The sequence below is a fragment of the Staurois parvus genome, unplaced genomic scaffold (genome assembly GCF_062004578.1).
Source record: "Staurois parvus isolate SC_StPar_1 unplaced genomic scaffold, SC_StPar_1.0 ptg000074l, whole genome shotgun sequence".
In the NCBI taxonomy this organism is placed as follows: domain Eukaryota; kingdom Metazoa; phylum Chordata; class Amphibia; order Anura; family Ranidae; genus Staurois; species Staurois parvus.
Genome location: NW_028317870.1, coordinates 1,764,232 through 1,786,808, shown reverse-complemented (window position 1 = coordinate 1,786,808; position 22,577 = coordinate 1,764,232). Strand labels below are relative to the sequence as shown.

The 22,577-nt window shown below is 42.8% G+C and overlaps 1 protein-coding gene across 16 annotated transcripts in view; it reads left to right on the top strand.

The window, feature by feature from the left end:
* Positions 1 to 1,331: 1,331 nt before the first annotated feature.
* Positions 1,332 to 22,577, top strand: part of PLEKHA6 (pleckstrin homology domain containing A6) — a 605,411-nt gene continuing 584,165 nt past the window's right edge. For 13 of the 16 annotated variants that reach the window (XR_016311598.1, XR_016311596.1, XR_016311610.1 and 10 more), the window contains exon 1: positions 1,333 to 1,534. The gene's annotated coding sequence lies outside the window, so the exon portion shown is untranslated. Of the gene's footprint in view, positions 1,535 to 22,577 lie in introns of all 16 variants that reach the window. The other 3 variants (XR_016311607.1, XM_089669392.1, XM_089669393.1) reach the window with 3 other exon arrangements.

The window sequence follows — 22,577 nt, the reverse complement described above, 5'->3', positions numbered from 1 at the left end:
ATTGTCAGTCTGGGGAGACTCCAGCTAACACTTTATTAGCAGTTTCAGCAATAGCTTTTTTACATTTTGATAAAGGTTTTACATACAATATATGAATACATGCTGACAGTTGTAAGTACCCCTGTCAGTGTTGAATGGTTTGTCTCAATCCTCTAACTGCTACTTTCTCGGGATAGCTTGGGCTGTTAAAAAATTGGAATTAAAAATAACAGGCTTATTGGCAGGATCACCAGGTAAAAATAAAGGAAAAGATCTAAAAAAACAACAAAAAAATAAAAACACTAAAGCAGCCATCTCATTTAAGAATTGGTAAGCTGTGGTTTAATAAATGTTTGTTTATAAGTTTTAATACCACTTTAAGACTGAATTCTCACTTGACTTTCCACATGTTCACTGAATGCATGAAAAATGGTCTTGCGCTTGCTGTTCATTGTTAATGGCACCCCAAAAGTGGCAAGAAAAACATTTGCGCTCAAAAACATATTGCAAATGCTGCAAGGTGCGCAGTTAAAAAAATGTGCAAAGCTCAAAAAGATACTTCAGCTTCTTTGCCATGTTTTCAGTCATATGGGCTGCCCTGTGTATGAAAAAACAAGTATATGCACGATGCCTGATGCCGTGCTAAAGACTTGATATACGAGTAGATTGTGTGTAGAGATTTATTTTAAAAACGACAAAACTGTTTTTTTTTTGGTTTTTTTTTAAATGCCTGCCATGCCTCCGTACTAAAAGAATGTAAACAAACAGTATGAGCATGCAGGTGTCTGTCTTTCTTGATCTGCCAGGGCATCGTGTTTGGATGTCCTATTGCTTTATTCTTGACATTTTCTGGCCTTTCACAAGAATTTTTTGTGTTATCCTTTCCATAGTGACTGTTAGTAGATGGGCCCCAGGCAAGAGTATATATCCTCTTTCCTGAATAACTCAAACAGCAGGAAAAAACTGAAGACATACCACATCTCCTCCACTTCAGATTTCGTCAGTGAGGCACAGAACAAACCCCTTTTGTGAAATAATTGTCCATTGGATTGGTTTGAAGAGCTGCATTGAACCATTAATGATGTATGGAATTCAGGTAAAATGTTAACAGATATTGCACAAATACAAAAGCATGTATTAATAAAAATGATTTTAGATATACCATGAAAGTCATATTGCTATCTTTTTTTTTTTTTGCATGCAATCAACTGCGAATCATATTTTTTTATCTAAGATAATATAGCAGCAGGTATTTTGAAATCTTTGCATAAGGAAGCATAATATGATAGGGGGTTAAAGCTCTGGCATTGTCACGTGGGGGGTTTAAATCCCCAGGGATGCTGGGAGCATGCTCAGTGCACACTCCGTATACAGCTCTGCAACCTGCATCCAGTAGAGCTCGGTGCAGCCACAGTATTTTGCTGGCCAGAAGGTGCTGCATCAATGCAGAGCAAGGCAAAAATCTGGGATTGTAACTGATGTTCGTACATGAAGAAAATGAATGGATGCCAGAGAAAAATATTTAACCTTCCTCTGCTACTTTGGAGAATAAAAGGTAAGGGGTATGGATATATCATTTTGCCAAGAATAGCATTTAATTGTTCTGACCTCAAGAGAGATAACCACAGTGCTTCTATGATGTCAAAGGATTAGAATATTGAACTCCACATCTGTGATGCAGATTTATAATTAAGGTTTTTTTTATAACCTCATTTCATCAAACCATGAAAAAAGCCATCCAGCTATGCCGTGATCATCATTCAGTTTGTGCGTTCCAGCTCTGTTTTGTGTATTGTTCATTTGCCCAGCTATCTGCAATCCCTTTTTATCCTTCTCCTCCCTTCCCTATGCTCTCTCTCTCTCTCAGGTCACATGCTTGATCATCACTCATCCCCTCCCTTCTGTTTCTTTCCTTCACACACCACACTTCACACCCTGTCATAATTGTTACATACAGGCAAGTGCTACATGGTGCGTTGTACAGTGCTTTTTAATATAACTTGGTCATTAAATGCTAAATGCCTATGGGTGCATAAAACTCTATTTATAGACCTCCGCTAATAGATTAGCTCAGCTGGATGATGAAGAGGATTTTGAACTATTTTTATACCCAAATAAATCATAGGGGATCAAGGTAATTATAATGCAAACTAGACATTCTAAACCAAATCTTTGAAATGACAATCAAGATTCCAATTTTGTAAAAATACATGAAATTAATTTTGCTTACTCTGGGTATGGACAGACTACAGAAATGTGCATGTATAATTATTACTGAAGTGCTGCGCATTCAAACATGACTATGATTGTGACCAGTGGTGATTTACAAATATCATATTTGCCAAATAGTAGTAGATACATTTTTATGTACTAATTGAACACACTCTAGTTAGTGTGTCTTTAAAATTGGATACTAAGGCCTCATGCACACAGGACATTAAAAAAAAAAAAAAACTCTCCTAGAACTGTCCTCCTGGCAGCAGCATTTTTGCAGAAAAAAACGCCTAAGGTTTGTAAAAGTATCTAACACTTTTACAAGCGTTTAGGTGTGTTTACAAGCGTCAAGCGCTTGGGCATTAATTCATTTCATTGGCCAGAATGATAATTTATTCTGTCCCTTGAAATGAATGAACGCTCAAGTGCTAAACGCACCTAGCACTAGGTAACACCTATCACACGGGGTGACGCCGAACCCGCTCCACGAAAAGGAAAGTTTTAAAGCATGCCAACAATCCCCGCAAGATGGATCGGATCTGTGGATTGAGCATAATGGATTGGAGTCTGATCCATTATGCTCCCCAATCCGCAGATCCGATCCATCTTGCAGGGATCGTCGGCTTGCAACCTATACAGGGTTAACCAGGGGTGGACTGACAACTCATGGGGCCCCCGGGCAAAAGGGGATCATGGGGCCCCTGTGTCCTTGCCCAAACTCAAAAAAGCCTATGAAAAAGGTACCAGGGGCATCTCATGGGTCCCCTACTGATGCCGGGCCCTCGGGCAGTGCCCGAATTTCCAAATGGTCAGTCCGCCCCTGGGGTTAACTGATCTAGGTAAGGCTGTGCAAGATCTGTACAGACTTGTCTGTAACCAGCAAATGCGGCCGCCATAGCAGGAACCTCCTCCATCTGACATCACTTCTTGAGCATGTGCAGACCGGACCGGTGTTGAAACATCAGTTAACCCCGTATAGGTTGCAAGCCGACGATCCCTGCAAGATGGATCGGATCTGCGGATTGTGGAGCATAATGGATCAGACTCTGATCCATTATGTTCAATCCACAGATCCGATCCATCCTGCAGGGATCGTCGGAGGGCTGACACCAAGTGTTACCGCATCGGGTGACACCAACCCTAGGGACGCCCCTGTATGTGTGTATGGACACGTAGGATAACATAGAGGGCCATTTGGAAACAGTAAAAAAAATGCATGACGCCCCTAAAAGTGGTTGCAAAAATGCCCTGTATGCATGAGGCTTTAATGTGGAACTTCACTCTCTCAATCAACATTAACTATTCTGAATCCTTATGCTGCTAGCATTAGTAAATAGATAGGAAAGTATTTCATATTTCCTTGTTAAACTGTTTTTTTCCATTTCTATCGTTACTGCCTGGTTTCCAGGCCTAGGCAAATGATGTCATACATCCCAGGAGCCCTCAGGAGGGGAGCAGGGTTTCTTCTCAGCTAAGCACACCCTCCTGCCTGCATGCCTGAGCTAGGGGTAGATGGATTCCAGGAAGTAAACGGTACATGAATCATCTGCCCTTACTCAAGATGGTCACGTCCAAATATGCTAGGGGCAGGGCCGTATTTACCACAAGGCAAACTAGGCACTTGCCTAGGGCGGCATTTTTCAGGGGGACAACACCTCCCCCCCCAGAAGAAGGGATGCAAGAAGGGACACGCATGCCATAGGAACCAGGTGGGATCTGAGAGAGGCTGCAGGCTGCTTGATGGTGTATGTAGAGCCCGACTCTTGTTCCTGGGGATGTCGCCGGCGAGGGGGGGGGTTAGTGGAAGGCTCTCTCAGGTGGAGGGCAGGGGTGTTGTTGGTCAATGTCGGGCTCTCTCTGCAGGAGGGGGAAGGGGGGGGTGTTAGTCAGTGTCCGTGGGGGCAGATGTCTTTTGTGTTGCCTAGGGTAGCACAAAACCTAAATACACCACTGGCTAGGGGTGCTTTTCTATGTGATTTCTCAGCAAAATAAAGCATGGAGACATGAATGAATGGATGGGTGACTTTGATTTGAATATTAAAAATGAACCAAACAGCGCTTTTGTTTTTAGGTGCTCAGATACAGTGTAGTTCCACTTTAAAATATTGTTAAGTCCAAACATACGGGGAACACTTAGGAATGCAGTTGCTCTTTTTCTCAAAGTACAAATGTAAGCAAGCCTTTCACAGGAAATAATTTTCCTCTTGCGGCTGAACTTAAGTGGTGCACCACTTCGATTCTGCAAATCCGTGCATCAACTTGGTAACAAATTTACCAATGTCGGCCTGCTTTCGAAAATATTTCACAAATATCTTAAAGTATAACTAAAAGCAAAACTTTTTTTGTTTTGGATAGAGTAGAAAAGGGCTAGAACACCTCTCATGTTTTTATTACTGTCTGTGTCCTCTTGTGAGAGATTCACCTTCTCTTTGAGCTGTTTACTGTGATCACCAAGAGTGAGTCAAAGAAAATCCCAAATTTTGGGTTGTCACCAGAACAGCAATGGAAGGGAAATCTTACAAATGGGGAAACTGGTTCTGGTGACCCTGTCAACTACTTTCTTCACTTTGGAGGGATTGCCTCTTTCTTTCTGTTTTGGTTATGGGACAGGAAGTGAATGGAAAGCTCCCCAATGGGACATGGGATGGCAACACAACTTATAGGGGTTATAACTCTCCCTTATTCTGTCCAAAATGAAGAAAAAACTTTGCCTTTAGTTCTACTTTAACTAGTTTGCATCTGATCTATCAGAAGAAGTGATATGGACCTCCTCCCTGGGCCAACTGATAACCTCCCATGGCTTCCAATACCACCTCTATGCTGATGACACCCAAATCTATCTCTCCACTCCGCAGCTCACCCCCTCAATCTCCTCACGTATCACAAATCTACTAAGCGACATATCAGAATGGATGTCACATCACTACCTCAAACTCAATCTTTCAAAAACTGAGCTTGTAATATTTCCTCCTCCCCGATCCCCCACTCACGACTTTACCATTAAGATCAACAGCACAACCATTGGTCCCTCATGTCAGGGTGCTAGGCGTAATCCTAGACTCTGACCTCTCCTTTGGGCCCCACATCCACTCACTGGCTAAATCCTGCCACCTCAACCTCCGGATCATTTACAAAATCCACCCCTGTGCACACTCGGGATGGCTGTGCACAGCACACTGCTCGGGATGGCTGGGATAATCAATGTGCTTACAGTAACGCACTCCACCCCCCACCCCCTAGTAAAACACTCCCAGCACATAGTTAACCCTTTGATCGCCCCTCACATTAACCCTTCCTGCCCAGTGCCATTAGTACAGTGTCAGTGCTTTTCTTTAGCACTGATCACTGTATTTGGTGTCACTGGGGGATGTCAGTGACACTAAGTTAGTTCCCCCCCATGTCAGAATATCCGCCGCAGCCCCGCTAAAAGCCGCTGATCGCTGCCATTACTATTAGAAAAAAAATAAAATAGTATCTATACCGCCATTTGTAAACACTATAACTTTCACGTAAACCAATTAATTTAGATTTTTTATCTTTTTACTTGAGATGTTTAATAGCAAAAAGTCCAAAATATTGTTTTTTCTCAAAATTGTTGGTCTTTTTTGCTTTAATGCAAAAAATAAACACACAGGCGATCAAATACCACTGAAAGAAAGCTCAATTTGTGGGAAAAAAAGGACACAAATGTAATTTGGGTGCAGCGTTGCATGACCGCCCAATTTTCAGGTAAAGTAATGCAGCGCCATAACACATAAAATGGACTGGTCAGGAAGGGGGGTAAAAAGTGCCTACTGGGCACTTTTACCTCCTTCCTGCGAAGGCCAATTTTCAGCGCTGGTAAATGTGGGGAGGGCTGGTAAATGTGACATTTTTACAGGAACCTTCCCCACTCTCCATCCTGAAGGTTCCTATTGTCCTAGTGCCTGCAGCTGCCAGTAGGAAGGAAAGGAGGGTAGCCAGTAGCACTGTGAAGGTGGGGGGCCTGGGCAGCAGGGGGAAACATATGGTGCACAAGGAGGGTGATGTGGGGCAATTACTGGAACTGATCCCCTGTATGGCTTTCTCTGCAGCAGCTGAAAACCGAAGGAAGGGAGAGGAGTAGTCAGCTTTCAGCTGCTGCAGAATGAGCCATACAGGGAATCGGCTCCAGTAATTGCTCCTCTGCTGTTCCGATCACCCTCCCTATCTACATCTGATTCAACCAACTACCTGGGCCCCTTTGCTGGGCTGGGCCCCCTATAGGAGGACTGGTGGTACCCCCTTATCTATGGCCCTGTGTGCAATGTCCCCAGTTTCATAAACAGAGGTGCTAATAGTCAGCATCCACAGGTAAATTGGCCTAAGAGCAGTATCCATCCAGCACACAGCAGACAAGAGTGGCGTAGACTCAAATCACACAACTTAAATCAGTTCTCCACTCTGGAAAAAAGAAATTACGAGTCCGCAGTTACAGATCCTATAGCTGCTGACTTTTAATAATGGGGCACTTACCTGTCCAGGGATCCAACGCTGTCCTTAGCTGGGCTAGTTCTTCACTAGCCTTCAGGTTCCTGGCCTCAGCATCTTAACTGTAGGCAGCCTGCTATGCTGCTTGCGGCTTCACAGCCGGCGGCCCACTGTGCATGCGCAAGCCACGCTGAGCTTTGAGAATGGCCTCGCTGTCTCCTGGGACCTGTGACGTGTCCCAGAAGACTGCGAGGAGGGAAGGCGAGAGGAGAGCCTAGGCGATCCAAGTGGAATTGAGAGAGTGAACCTGTCAAACCTAAGTATCCGCTCCCCCCCTGAAAAAATGACCTGCCAAATGTGGCAGAGTAGGGGGGTGGAGGAAGCTGCACTACCCCTTTATGGTGCTACTCTGCTTTAAAGGCTAAGTTCACCTTTTCAGACAGATTTTCACTTTTCATATTAAAGAGAAGCCTTTTCTAAAGTCTTTTCTGGCCCAGCCATCCCAAAGTGATAATTTCTCATTTACCTTTTCTATGGCAGCTTTGAATTTTCACTTTTCAGTTTGAATTTTTAAAAAATGTTTTCTGCGTCCATCAGTCTCTGTCGATCATATCCTATCATGCACTGCATTAGTGCAACACAGAATAGGGCGTGTAATACCACTTTGGACCATACCTTCCTCATTACTATACCACCTCTTGTTTTATTTCCACCCACTTTCCTGCTTCTTCACTTAAGGTGACCATACACTATATAATCTGATTGTACAATCTCCTTTAGCATTAGATCTACCATCAGCTATGTGGTGCAAGGGTCTGTCTGATTTAATACAAATTGAATAGATTGTTCAAGTAGTTCCTTTTTTAAGCAGAGTTTGGCACGTTTTTCAATGCTTTTTAGTGTGCTTGCAGTGTGTTTGTTACATGGCAGATGCACACCTGCTACCTGCGCTTAGGGTGCCATTAACATTTAAAGGAAACAAGTGCAATGCACGTTTGCAGAGCATTTCCAAAATGCATGGCAAAATGCAGATTTTCTGTTCAGTTTGCTGTGCGTTCATAAACGCGCAGATGTGAATGGAGCCTCATTATTCTTGTGTAAACACACTGATTTAACTTTCAAGCCCCATTCGCATCTAGTGTACTGGGAGCACACTTTTTTGGCTGGTTTTTCCTGCAACATGCATAGGGCATCCCATTGATTTCTTAGACTGAGAATGCACGACTATGATGTAAGGAGGCACTCTATTGGGGGACCCCGATATATGGGGACACTGTAATGGGGGAACCTAAAGTATATAGACACTGATGGGGACACCTGAAGTATATGCACACTGTGATGGGGGAACCTGATGAAATGGGACCACTGTGATGGGGGAACCTGAAGTATATGGGCACTGTGGCGGGGAACCTGATGTAAGGGGGCACTGTGATGGGGAACCAGATATAAGGAGACACTGTGATGGGATACCTGATGTATATGGGCACTGTGATGAGGAAACCTGAAGTAAGGGGGCACTGTGATCAGGGAACCTGATGTAAGGGGGCACTGTGATAGGGAACCTGGTAAGGGCCCCTGTGCTTTCTTTACCGAGGGGCCTATGATGCTACTGACCCTGGTCCCCGTGGCAAAAATTAAATTAAAAATGTAAAAAAAAAATGCTGCATAGAAGGTTTACTCATGCAAACGGCCCATGATACCTTCCATTGCAAAGGAACAATCCTTGTAGAAAATAAGAGGGATATACTAAAGGCTACCCTGCTGCTGTCCACCCAGGAAATAGAGAATGTTAAGTACAGGACTGCAGAAGGGACAGAATACAGTGAAGGAAATAAGTATTTGATCCCCTGCTGATTTTGGATGTTTGTCCACTCAAAAAGAAATGATCAGTCTAAAAATCGAATGGTAGGTGTATTTTATTGTAACACTGAGAGACACAATAGCAACAAAAAATTAAAAAGAAATGCATGTCTAACAAATTATGCACTGATTTGCATGTTCATGAGGGAAATAAGTATTTGATATATATCATTCAGCAGGATTTCTAGCTACCAGGTGTCTTTCATATACAGAAGCAGTCTCTTAAAGGAAGTGCTGCTAATCTCATTTTGTTATCTGTATAATAGACACCTGTCCACAGGAGCAATCAAACAATCAGATTCCAAACTCTCCACCATGGCAAAGACCAAAGAGCTGTCCAAGGATGTCATGGACAAGATTGTAGACCTACACAAGGCTGGACTGGGCTACCAAACTATTGCCAAGCAGCTTGGTGAGAAGGTGACAACATTTGGTGCAATCATTCACAAATGGAAGAAACACACAACAACTATCAGTCTCCCTAGGTCTGGTGCACCATGCAAGATTTCACCTCGTGGAGTGTCAATGATCATGAGAACAGTGAGGAAACATCCCAGAACTACACGTGAGCATCTTGTCAATGATCTCCAGGTAGCTTGGACCACAGTCACTAAGAAAACAATTGGTAACACACTACGCAGACAAGGATTGAAATCCTGCAGTGCCTGCAAGGTCCCTCTGCTCAAGAAATCACATGTCCAGGCCTGTCTGAAGTTTGCCACTGAACATCTGAATGATACAGAAGAGGACTGGTTGAAAGTGTTGTGGTCAGATGAGACCAAAATCGAGCTCTTTGGCATCAACTCAACTTGCCGTGTTTGGAGGAGGAGGAATGCTGCCTATGACCCCAAGAACACCATCCAACCTGTCAAACATGGTGGTGGAAACATTCTGCTTTGGGGGTGTTTTTCTCCTAATGGGACAGGACAACTGTAGCGCATCAAAGGGACAATGGACAGGACAATGTTCCATCAAATCTTGGGGGAGAACCTTCTTCCCTCAGCCAGGGCATTAAAATGGGTCATGGATGGGTGTTCCAGCATGACAATGACCCAAAACAGATGGCCAAGGCAACATAGGAGTGGCTCAAGAAGAAGCACATTAAGGTCCTGGAGTGGCCTAGCCAGTCTCCAGACCTTGATCCAATTGAAAATCTGTGGAGGGAGCTGAAAGTTCGAGTTGCCAAACGTCAGCCACCAAACCTTAAAGACTTGGAGTGGATCTGCCAAGAGGAGTGGGCCAAAATCCCTCCTGAGATGTGTGCAAACATGGTGGCCAACTTCTGGAAATGCCTGTGATTGCCACCAAGGGATTTGCCACCAAGTACTAAGTCATGTATTGTGAAGGGGATCAAATACTTATTTCCCTCATGAACATGCAAATCAGTGCATAATTTGTTAGACATGCATTTCTTTTGAATTTTGTGTTGCTATTCTGTCTCTCATTGTTACAATACACCTACCGTTCAATTTTTAGACTGATCATTTCTTTGTGAGTGGGCAAACATTCAAAATCAGCAGGGGATCAAATACTTATTCCCTTCACTGTATGTAAAACAGAAAGGTCCACAAAGTCTACAGCTCCTCCAACAGTGCTGCCATCGGGGCTCTGAACCTTGCTTTGCTCCTTGACTTCAGACCCAAGTCAAAGTGTCCCAGTGGGTATAGGATTACATGAACCATTAGGAAAGAAACTGCTTGATCCAACACAACCCCATCGACAGCCTAGGCCCATGCATTGGAGACCCACACCTGAGAATTTGCTTTCTTGAGCAGGGAATGTAAATGTACTGCATCACAGTTCCATGTTTATCTGGCAAAACAAGAAGACTGGATTCACTACTAGTGTCAGGGAGAGCAATGCAATCGCACTGTGGGCCAGCATGCCAAGATGATTCAAGGACTACACCGATGCATTAACTACCGACCACCCATAGGAGGGTGCCTTCTGAGTCTAGAAAGAGGCTGGAAACCATTACGACTGCTTTGAGCACGCAGTGAGAAAAGCAGTGATGCAATAAGAGCAGTGACCACAGTTCCCTACTTGATGTCACCAAGAAAGCTGGGTAGGAGCAGTTGCATGAGATAAAACCTTCATAAACAGTGACTGCAACTGTAAGTTACAGGTAAAGACTATGTGGGTTGTATTCATGTGATTTGGAAGTGGATTCTCTGCCCCAGACAGACGAGATGGTACCATGTAGCCTTTCACAAGGTGCTTCTGTAAAAAAGGGCTGTTTTGGACCCAAGTGAAGGAAATTATTCCCATGCAGTTGTCCGACAGGGGTATACAAACCTTTAAAGTAGAAATACCACTCCCCCATCATAGATCCTACAGGAGGCATGTCTGCCACTTTGAAACGTATTCTTCCTGTCTTAGGAGAGCAGAGAACTCCCATTATGGAGTGCCCCTGCAGGGCTGGTGCGGTGAGTTCACCATTTGTATTTGCTCATTAATTGACTGAAGAGACTAACATCAAGCCAGAATCTACCAGCAACTGTTGACTAAAGAGAGAAAACTCTTACTGAAGTGTTAGTTAATCTTTTCAGAAAAAATTAAACTACAACTGGTGTAGTGGTCCATAGATTTAAACTTCCTGTAAACTTGATCCAGGGAATATCCGATTGTCTCTTGGGGTATCAGGAAGGATTTTTTTTCTTCTGGAGCAAATTGGATCATGCTTTATTGGGTTTTTTGCCTTCCTCTGGATCAACTGTGGGTATAGAATTGTGTGTATGGGATTGTAAATATATCGGATTGGAATCAGAAGCACACCCAGAAGGGATGAGCCATCCCAAAAGCTCTTCAGAGTAAAGAGGAAGAAGAGTGAAGGATTTTAAATCTCTGGACAACCACACCAGTTGCATGGGTACTGACAGCGCGTCACCCATGGAAGTAAGCACAGCGGGGACTGGGAGGTGGAAGGGGGGAGGTAGGAAGGTGTGTAGGGTGTAAGCTCACCGATTAATTATTTTTTTTTTAAATGTGAGCTAACACTTTAAGTAATACATATTGATTCTGCAAGTTATCCAGACTCTCTATGTGCACTGAACTTAAATCTCGGGTGCATAGTCACAGGCTTGCTAACATCTCTAATTTAGCCCACCTCCCCTCAATTTCCATGGAAGTGACCTAGCGACTTATACAAGTCAGCCCTCTTTTGTAGCGGCTTGCATCCAGATGAGCTTAAGGCATTGAAGCAGCTTACCTTAGACATGTTGCTTGAGTGATACTATAGAGAGGGTGGGTCGCAGGAAAACTGCGGCAAGCTACATCTGCAACAAGTCTGTTTGGGCAGGCAGCAAGGGAACATTGTTTTGAACCAGACATTGGTTTGTAAAACCAGACTGTCCAGTTCAAATCTGGACTAGTGTCAACTCTCACATGAGGTGTGGAGTGTTTAACATACATTACCATTTATCCCTATGAAAAGTGATTGAAAGAGAGAACTACATCAAAGTTGCAGGAAGCAGGGTTTTTTTTTTTTACCCACAATGCACCAAAAATGCAGAGATGTTAATGCATACTAACAGGGAAAGGGAAATGGTTATACTTTAGACTTTGGTTATATTTTGTAAAGCCAGCAGCTCCCAGTTTTAAAACAGTATCCTAATACATACAATGTACTGTACATACAATAGGACTTTATGTGCTGATGGCAATTCTCAGCTGTCACTTACCCTATCCTTTCTCAGGTTTCCTCAACCACCCTTCTCAACCCTCTTCCCTGTTGTACCTATTAACCAGGTTTGCCCTCCAGCTCAAGATGCCCTGCCCTTGCTGCAAATCTATTGGCTGTGACAGCTGTCCCTCCATGGGTTGCCATGGTGTATGCTTGTGGGGGCTGGGTGCCATAAATGTGTGTAACTGGGTGTGTCTGGCTCTCAGCATCCTGGTCGTGTAGAGCACTGCATAATGGTATCCATTAGCTCTAGTTATCTTTGTTTAATCCAGCTGTGCCCAGTAATCGTGGTCCATCATAGAACTAAGTCATGAAGGAGGAAGTGAACTAACAGCTTGGAGCGCTGCTTAAAGCATCACTACTTTTTCTGTTTTCCCCTCTAAATACTACAGCAGGTGACAAAGAACTAAACAGGATGAGGCAATGACATTGAGGTATGTGGAGGGGAAGGGTAGGCTTTGTTCAGCTAGGGGACTAAAGAAAAGGGATAAGTGTACAATGTTTGAATGTACACTTATCCTGTCCTGGAGATGGACCACCAATCCTTAGATTCTTGTCTTTAAAAAATAGAATCCTTGCATGCCCAAAAGGAAAAGGAGGTCAGGTTGCTAATCTTGCTAACCTAAGCCATCTCTTCTCCAGGGAGAACAAGTTAAGTTTTTATTCCCCTTATTAGCTTTGTTGCCCTTCTCAGGACTCTTTTCAGTTCCAGAGAATTCTTAAGATTGGTGACCAAAACTTCATGGCATACTTAAAGCGGAGTTCCACTCACTCTGTTAAAAAATTAAAGTTAGCAGCTACAAAAACTGCAGCTACTGACTTTTAAAAAACAGCCACTCACCTGTTCCATGATCCCGTGTTGCCCCTGCTGCAGCCTGTTTCAGCAGCCGTCCTGTATTCCAGGAGGCCGGCATCTTCAGTGTGGGTACCCAGCTGTGCTCACTGCACAAGTAGCACTGTACTTCCTGTATGGCTCAGTCTTCTGGGACCTGTCACGTGTCCCACAAGACTTCAGGGAGGGAGGGTAGGAGGACAACTTTGTTTCCAATCGCCTAGGTAATCACAGCGGAAGTGGGAGCGGGTACCTGTTAAATTTGGGTACCCCTTCCCCCCGCTCCCCAAAGGTGCCAATCCTTAATGGGGAGCGGGGGACCAATCTTTAAAGCGCAACTTCACCTCTTGGGTGGAACTCCACTTTAAGATGTGGTTGAACTTGAGTAAAAACCCTTTTTAAAGCATGATAACAGTCTGCTACTTTGCTTGCTGCAACTTGCCTTTGCATGCTATTGCGCAGTCTGTGATCTACTAGTACCCTTAGATACTTTTCCATCCTTTATTCCCCCATATATTCTCCACTTAGTGAATTGCATTCATAGTTTTGGCCCCCAAATGCATTACTTTAAATTGATCAATATTAAACCCTCATTTGCCATGTAGTTGCTCACCCCCTCTGTTTTATTGAGGTCTTCCTGTAAAGTTGCTATATCCTGTTATGAAGTTATTACCCTGTTTTGTATCATCAGCAGACACTACTTGTTTAACTATTTATTCCAACCTCTATATCATTTATGAACCAGTTAAACAAAATTGGTCCCAGGACAACTCCAGACCACTCAGAAGATACACTATTTTTCACCATCCTCTGGACGTGCTTCAGTAACCTGTTTTCTATCCAAATACATACACTATCATCAATGCCAACTGCTCTTCCATATTAGGGAAGTGATTATGTGGAAGGCATGGGAAAAGGGCTTGATTTCCTTTGACGATACTAAAATATCTTTATTGCCTGACCTGTCAAGACAGACCCTGATGATGAGAGCCACTCTTAAACCCCCTTTGGACCATGTCTGCTCATCAAGAGCTACATATTAATCGGGATATTCCTTCCACCTACAGATAAGGAAGAATAGCAAACTTCTACAAGAAAAAGAGAGGAAGGCACCTCTAAGTGCAGTATTGACAATTTATTCAGTAAACAATGGAAAATTTGCACTTACAAGATAAACGGTTAAAAAGACTCATTGTGTGGTAATTAGATCCAGTGGGACATCCAGCCGTCCAGCAGCAGACTATTCAAATCAAAAATAAGAGTGCGCTAAACAAATATATAATGTCCATACATCAAATATATTCAAATCCCCAAAAATCTATGTGACAAATATAACAAACTTTGTGAATAATCCACCACCGAATCAATCAAATGCACTCACCAGAGCTAAGTGCTGATCAAATTATAGACCAGCCTTAGCGTTTTTTGCTCTGGGAGCGTAGACACCACCAAACTCCAGACTTTCGATGTATTATATTGTAGTATAAGAATCCAGCTGATATACACCCTTCTATATCTTAGGCAGGAAATGAGGAGGAATACTCTGCAGCCACTTCATGAGTGGACAATCACCACAGCTCCATAACTCGGGACCACATTCAAAAACAAAAAAGAATATGATGGTGCAGCATGTTTTAACCAGCGTTAATTTATTAAAGAATAAAATTCACTCACAAGTGAGGTGTCCAGCTGACACCGGCATTGCACGCATAGGTAAAGAGGAAAAACACCGCTCCGTCTGCTCAGCTAACATTCGGCAATAGCGGGGAACGTCCTGACGTCAGCATCCGACAGACCACTCCCTATGCGTTTCGTCACCAACGCCGTCTTCATGGGGCGGCATATGTTATTATATGTATACATACACACTTGTATACTTTTTAATCCTAAAGCATTAGAGCTATTCTCTTGTGTGTTTTTATTCTATTTTTATTTCTGTTTTTATATCCTTTTTATACTTGTGTTAATTCTTGCACGATGCAGGAAAACATGTAGGTCCTTAGGACCCAGGAATTACTTGCCTCCCTCCCATTCCCTTCACACTGTAAAAATGTTAGGGTTCTACTGGGGCTCAGGTCTGCAGAAGGAGCCTATTGAGCATGCTCTGAAATGCATTACCGCCCCCTTCACCTGCTACATCTGACTCTGCTCTCCAAGCTTCATTTTTGATGCACAGACACATCCTGGTCTCTACTTCCTGATCCTATAGGCATAGTCTACTGCTGGACGGCTGGATGTCCCACCTGGATCCAATTACCACACGATGAGTCTTTTTAACCGTTTATCTTGTAAGTGCAAATTTTTCATTGTTTACTGAATAAATTGTCAATACTGCACTTAGAGGCGCCTTCCTCTCTTTTTCTTGTTACTGCATTAGAACCTTGCTTCCATTCTAAGAAGAGCTGCCTAAGTGTTACTGCTCCCATCCATCCATCTCTGATATCCATCTGACACCTTTATCTTACAGCTACAGAGGCTGGGCTCCAACAAGCGCGCCCTATACAATATACATTTTATAGCAAACGTCTACTCCTACTGTATATGATCTGTCACAGGTACCTGACCTGTGCACCTTTTTTTTTGCCATACCTCCAATGACAGTTCGAGACTGAACACTGAGCCTATCTTGGACCCGATCAAACACTCCAGATTGGAGGCAAGAACATGCATCTTCCACAATGCCCTCCTCGAGAATTACCTAGAACTCTAACCGATATAGAGAAGTAAACCCTGCTGGAAGTTATACTGGTCTTTACTTGTTAGGGATTTATCAATTATTTCTGCATTGTCTGTATACTCTACCTTTGACTTCAGATACCTTCAATCAGTGGACTTACCTACAGTGTCTCACACTCTCTCCTGTCCAGCAACTGCACCAAAATTGGTGAAATATCAGTTCTGGGATCAACTTCTGGTACCTCAGTATGATATATTTGCTGGAGCCAATGTTCTGCCACCTACCCTCGTGTGGGCTGCAGTCAGTATGCTTTCATCACTGTCTTCACTGGGCTTTCTTATCTCAGGGAGGTTATTTTCTTCACAGTAATACTGGTGCTTTGTGGGGTACTGGTGACCTCCTTTTCAGCGTGGCATTGATCTCTACCTGGTGAGAGTGGTGAATGAACTCTCTTCTATTCTTTGGTCCTGGACATTTGTGGTGAGACTCTTTTGAAACTACTGTGATAATGCTGCTGTTTAGAGATTTGCAAGATAGAATCAATGTCTGTACCATGGGGTCAAAAATTTGTACAATGGTTGCTAGCAGTGAATCCACTTTTCAAGGTGATGATGGGGCCTGCAGAATACCAAGATATGGCTGCCCAAACCATGAATGTGCATCCACCATGCTTTACCATTGGCACAAGATTGCTTGGGACAGTGTTCGCCACACATAAACACGCCCCGTGGTTGGGAACAGTGTGAAGCTCGATTCATTGGACCATATTACAGTCTTCCATTGATCTATAGTCTATGATTTATGGGTGTTGCAACCACTCTCTCTTCTTCTGTTTTTAACTTTATCATTGATTACACCTGCAATTTTCTCGTGAATCATGATCCACATGATTTTTTGTTGAGTACGAGTCAGAGATACAGAATGTTTTTTCCACGCCCTGCTATTGTAAGTTTCTCTGCCAGAAGTATGCCAGTCTTTGCATACTACAGAGGCCTTCAGAATTTGTTCATTCAGTAAAGTGTATTGAGGTTGTTGTGGGACATCTAAGCCTCTCGAATTAAAGAGAAAATGTTGTTCCAGTACTCTCTAATTTATCTCAGATATAAGGCATTGAGCCTTTTATGGCAAAACAGAACAAGGGCGTTCTGTGGTGTATTTTAAAGAGGTGGAAAGGGACTAGATACCATCTAGTGAGTACCTTTTTAGATTAGATTAGTTTAGATTTAGGAGACATCCAAGATAACTTGATAAGACAAGTTAAATTGTTCTTGCCATATCTTCAAATCAGCATCTGTTGAGAGATCTCTGGCCCAATTCACCATAAAAGGCAGTTTTGAAGGGCATTGGAGAAGCAAAGCATAAACCAAAGATATTTGTCTTCTCTGACCCTTATCACTGCTGCATCATTTTTTTCAAACAGGGAAGGGGGGGATTTGCTTGGGTCACTACATAGGGACCTCAGGAAATGAGATAATAGATAAAACCAAAAGGTTTCAGATTGAGGCATCTTTAGTTTTGTGACAAATTAATTCAGAGTGAAGGGTCTTGTAGATATAAAACACTGTCCAATTCTGTATACTCATTTATCGAGCCTCCATTTAAATGTTTTTGTGCACATACCTGGAGGAAAAGTAGGATTATAAATTAAAGGTGCTAAGGGGGTGAACCAAGAAATTAAATATGGATGAGTCTGCAATTTGTCCCACAAAGCTAAAGAGTGTGAGAGCAGCAAAGCCACTGAAGGGCAGGCCCTGGACATCTGCCACATAACACGATCAAGGTCAGATAGCTTGCTGTTTCATTGCTACCCAATCCAGCCCTTCAATCTTAGAGTGCACCCCCCGGTAAATGCGTCAGTTCTGCTGCTTGGTAATATAATCATAGGTTGGGAACCCCCTGATATAAGACCAAACAGGAACTTCTTGTCAAACCTGTGTACTTTATTGCCCCAAATAAAATGGGGTTGTGTCGGCTGGAAGTGTATCAAATCTGAATGACTGATCACAAAAGGTAAAAAACAAAGAAGATATAAAATCTTTGGTAAGACAGTCGTTTTAATGGTATTGATCTGTCCCAGCCATGATAGGCCAAATAAGGACCATTTGGTAATCTCCTCCTCCAACCAACTATATATAATAGGGTAGTTCAGGTGATACAATTTAGATACAGAGAAGGCGAGTTAAACTCCTAAGCAATGATTTTTGCCTTGCAAATGAGAATATGATCAAAGCAGAGAGACATTAATATTGAAGGCCATAGATTTGGTCTCATTTACCTGAAGGCCTGAGATCTCCCCAAACTTATGTAAGATGTATAGTATATTAGGGACAGTAATTAGCAGGAAGGTAATGAATAAAAGCAAGTCATCCACAAAAAGTGCCCACTATTGCCAGTGTCTTGATAGTGATAGCAATTATAAGGGCGACAATGGAAAACCTTGGCGGGTGCCCCTAGCTATCATTAACTGGTTGGAGAGAACTCCATCTACCATTTGATTTTGGCCTGAGGGAGTAGAAGGAAATAATAAAATGCAGAAATGTTGGCCTGAACCACCATGCCTCTAAGGTCTAAAATAGATAGGGCCATGTGCCTAAATCCAAGGTCTTTTGAAGGTCAGTTGATCACAGACGGCTCTCCTGACCCACTGGGGACTGTAAAAGAGAAATAACATCTATGGCCCACCTAATCTGGTCAGGTCCCTATCTCCTTGGGATAAACCCTACCTGATCTATATGAATATAGGATCCAAAAAAGGAAGACAGCCTGTTTGCCAATATCTTCATAAGCAACTTAAGGTCATTGTTGTATATATTTAATCTTCCAGGTTGCTCAGGTGATTGTAGTCGGAGCTGTGATCTTTTACACTATGAGCTATCACTCTTCAACATAAGGTTGTATCCCTCCTTGGTTCTATTTAAAATATGCGCCACGGCTGGCATGTGTAATGGTTGTGCGTATTAGGCACATGAAAGCTGTAGACGACATCCATCTTGTTCAGATCACAAGTCTTCCATGCATTTTGTCAGAAGAGAGATATGGCCACAGTGACCTTTACTTCTCTCCCTCTCCCACCTCCTTTCAGCTCATACAATCAACAAAATGTTAGTTGCTGGCAGACACCACTTATCAGCCTGATAAGAGGACTAACAGAATCTAATCCCGAATATGCATTGCAGGGCCCATAAAAGTGTCTGACTTCAATGACCAGAAAGTTATCAGACATTGGGTCATAAATACCTTAGTTGGAAGTTGGGAGAATACACATCCCTGATTCACTGGTTATCAGCCAAGACTCTAAAACTTCAGCATATTCCATAAATCATTAAATAATGACAGCACAGCCAGAATATAGACAAATTTACCTCCCTCAGTTATTGGGTAGCATTTTGAATCCAAACACCCCTATGCTAGGAGGTACTAGAGTGGATTAGGCCTCCACACCCCTTCTATGAAAAATAGATATCCAAGATCTGTCATATCTACAGGTGCATCTCAATAAAATTAGAATATCATCAAAAAGTTACTTTATTTCAGTAATTCAATTCCAAAAAGTGAAACTCATATATTATATAGATTAATTACACACATAGTGATATATTTCAAGCATTTCTTTCTTTTAATTTTGATGATTATGGATCACAGCTAGTGAAAACATAAAATTCAGTATCTTAGAAAATACAATATTACATAAGACCAATTATAAAAGGGATTTTTAATACAGAATTGTTAGCTTACTGAAAAGTATGTCCATGTACACACTCAATAGTTGGTCGGGGCTCCTTTTGCATGAATTACTGCATCAATGCAGTGTGGCATGGAGGCAATCAGCCTGTGGCACTGCTGAGGTGTTATGGAAAGGCATGTTGTTCTCATAGTAGCCTTCCAGTCGTCTGAATTGTTGGGTCTGGTGTCTCTCATCTTCCTCTTGGTAATACCCTACAGATTCTCTATGGGGTTTAGATCAGACGAGTTTGCTGACCAGTCAAGCACAGTGATACCATGATCATTAAACCAGGTATTGGTACTTTTGGCAGTGTGGGCAGATGCCATGTCCTGCTGGAAAATTAAATCAGCATCTCCATAAAGCTGGTAGAGGGCTACGCTGACTTTGGACTTGATAAAATACAGTGGACCAACACCAGCAACTGACACGGCTCCCCAAATCACTGACTGTGGAAACTTCACACTGGACCTCCTGCAACTTGGATTCTGTGCCTCTCCACTCTTCCTCCAGACTCTGGAACCTTGATTTCCAAATGAAATGCAAAATTTACTTTCATCCGAAAGGAGGACTGTGGACCACTGAGCAACAGTCCAGTCCTTTTTCTCCTTAGCCCAGGTAAAACAAGGAAGGCAACAGTTGTAGCCCAGGTCCTGGATACATCTGTGTGTGGTGGCTCTTGCAGCACTGACACCAGCTGTAGTCCCCTCATTGGGAACCTCCCTCAAATTCTTGAATGGTCTTTGCTTCACAATCCTCTTAAGGCTGCGGTTATCCCTGTTGCTCGTGCACCTTTTTATACCACACTTTTTCCTTCCACTTAACTTTCCATTAATATGCTTGGATACAGCACTCTGTGACAGCCAGCTTCTTTAGCAATGCCCTTTTGTGACTTACCCTCCTTGTGTAGGGTGTCAATGACTGTCTTCTGGACACCTGTCAAGTCAGCAGTCTTTCCCATGACTGTGTTACCTACTGAACCAGACTGAGAGACCATTTAAAGGCTCAGGAAACCTTTACAGGTGTTTTGAGTTAACCTCCCTGGTGGTATTCCCGAGTGTAGCTCAGGGTAAAGTTTCAGTACCACAAGCGGTAACCCCGAGCTACACTCGGGCTTACCATATGGCGCTGCTCCGGGATCTCTCGATCACTTACCTTGTCCTGCACTCCCGCGATGTCCCTCCTGCAGTGTCCCCAGCAATGTAATCCGGCGGATGCCGGCATCTGTCATCTGGGTTCTGTCCCCTGTGAGCGTCGGGACGTACGGGGGACAGAACGGCGGGAAATTTGAAAATGACAAAAAGTGACATTCACTAAAATCACTAAAATCACATAGTAAAACATTACTGTATCAAGCCATTTCACATACATTTTGTCCCCAGTGCTTTGTCCTGTGCCCTGCCTACATTTTTACTGTTCTTTGTGCCTGGAAACTCAAAAACGTCCATGGTGTCCAAAAAGTGTCACTTTAGGTCCAGCTAGAGAACAGTGATAGTAAATCAGAACCACTTGCAAAATTGAGTGATAATGATTCTTGGGGAAATTCGTCATCAGACACTGAAAACGATTTTGAGACTTTGCTCAGCAATGTGCGAACTTGGCGCTATATTTCAGTGTTTTTGGTTTGATTATATTATTGAATTAAATTTATTATTATTATATTATTATTTTTTATGATTATTTATTAAATTATAATTTTGTGTTTCAAGTTTTATCCTACCTGGGATGTTTACTAGACTCTTGTTCGGACAGATTTCAGTGAGTTATTCCTAAAAATTACAGGCCTATAATAAAAAAAAACATATTTCCATGCAAAAATATGTACCGCTTTGAGCACAGAAATATGGACTTAATCATACCGCTAGGGAGGTTAATTAGCTGATTAGAGTGTGATACTATGAGTCTACAATATTGAACTTTTTCACAATACTCTAATTTTTTGAGATACTGAATTTGGGGTTTTCACTAGCTGTAAGCCATAATCATCAAAATAAAAGAAAGAAATGCTTGAAATAGATCATTCTATGAATAATGAATCTATATAATATGATTTCATTTTTTGAATTGAATTACTGAAATAAATAAATGTTTTGATGATACTCTAATTTATTGAGATGCACCTGTATATACATTTTGAAGCTAATTTAATGCTGGACAATAATTTGTATCATAACAAACTGTAAATGGTAGGTATTCAGAAATATGAATACAGTGGTACCTTGACCGATGAGTGCATTTAGGTACGAGTTTCCCGAGGTACGAGTAGTCATTTGGTCAATTTTTTGCTTTGTTACACGAGAAAAAAATTGAGGTATGAGCAGGGGTGGACTGACCATTTGGAAACTAGGGCACTGCCCGAGGGCCCAGGGTCAGTTGGGGGCCCCATGAGATGTCCCTGGTACCTTTTTCATAGGCTTTATTGAGTTTGGGCAAGGACACAGGGGCCCCATGATCCCCTATTGCCCGGGGGCCCCATGAGTTGTCAGTCCGCCCCTGGGTACGAGCTGGGGACGGCACTGCTAGATGGCGTAGTGAGCAGTAATGCCACAGCACAGCCATTTGCGTCCTCGACAATGCTCCTGCTAATCCACCGCACATCGAGGATGAAATACTCGACGACTATAATTTTGTGAAGGTTCTTCCTCCGAACACCACCTCTATCCTGCAGCCAATGGACCAGCAGGTAATATCCAATATTAAGAAGCTCTATACCAAGCACCTGTTCCGCCGTTGCTTTGAGGTAACAGAGAGTACGAACCTCACCCGAAGGTTTCGAACCTGAAACTGAAGAGCCAGTGGAGGAAGAGATTGTGTCCATTGGAAAGACTATAGGTCTGGAGGTGGATGAAAGAGACATCGATGAGCTTGTTGAGGAGCACTCTGAAGAACTGACGACTGAGGCGTTAAAGGAGCTACAAGAGCAGCAGCATACAGAGGCGTTAAGTGAAGTTAGTTCCAAGGTAGAGGAGACAGAGGCGGAGGTCATCAATACAAAAGAGCTCAAGGAATTTTGGCAATGTGGGAGAAGGTTGCAGATTATGTAGAAAAGAAACATCCTGAAAAAGCTGCAACTAGTCGTGCAACAGCGCTATTTAATGAAACTTGCCTAACTCGTTTCCGAAACATTCTGAAAGGGAGAATAAAATAGACCTCCTTGGACAGG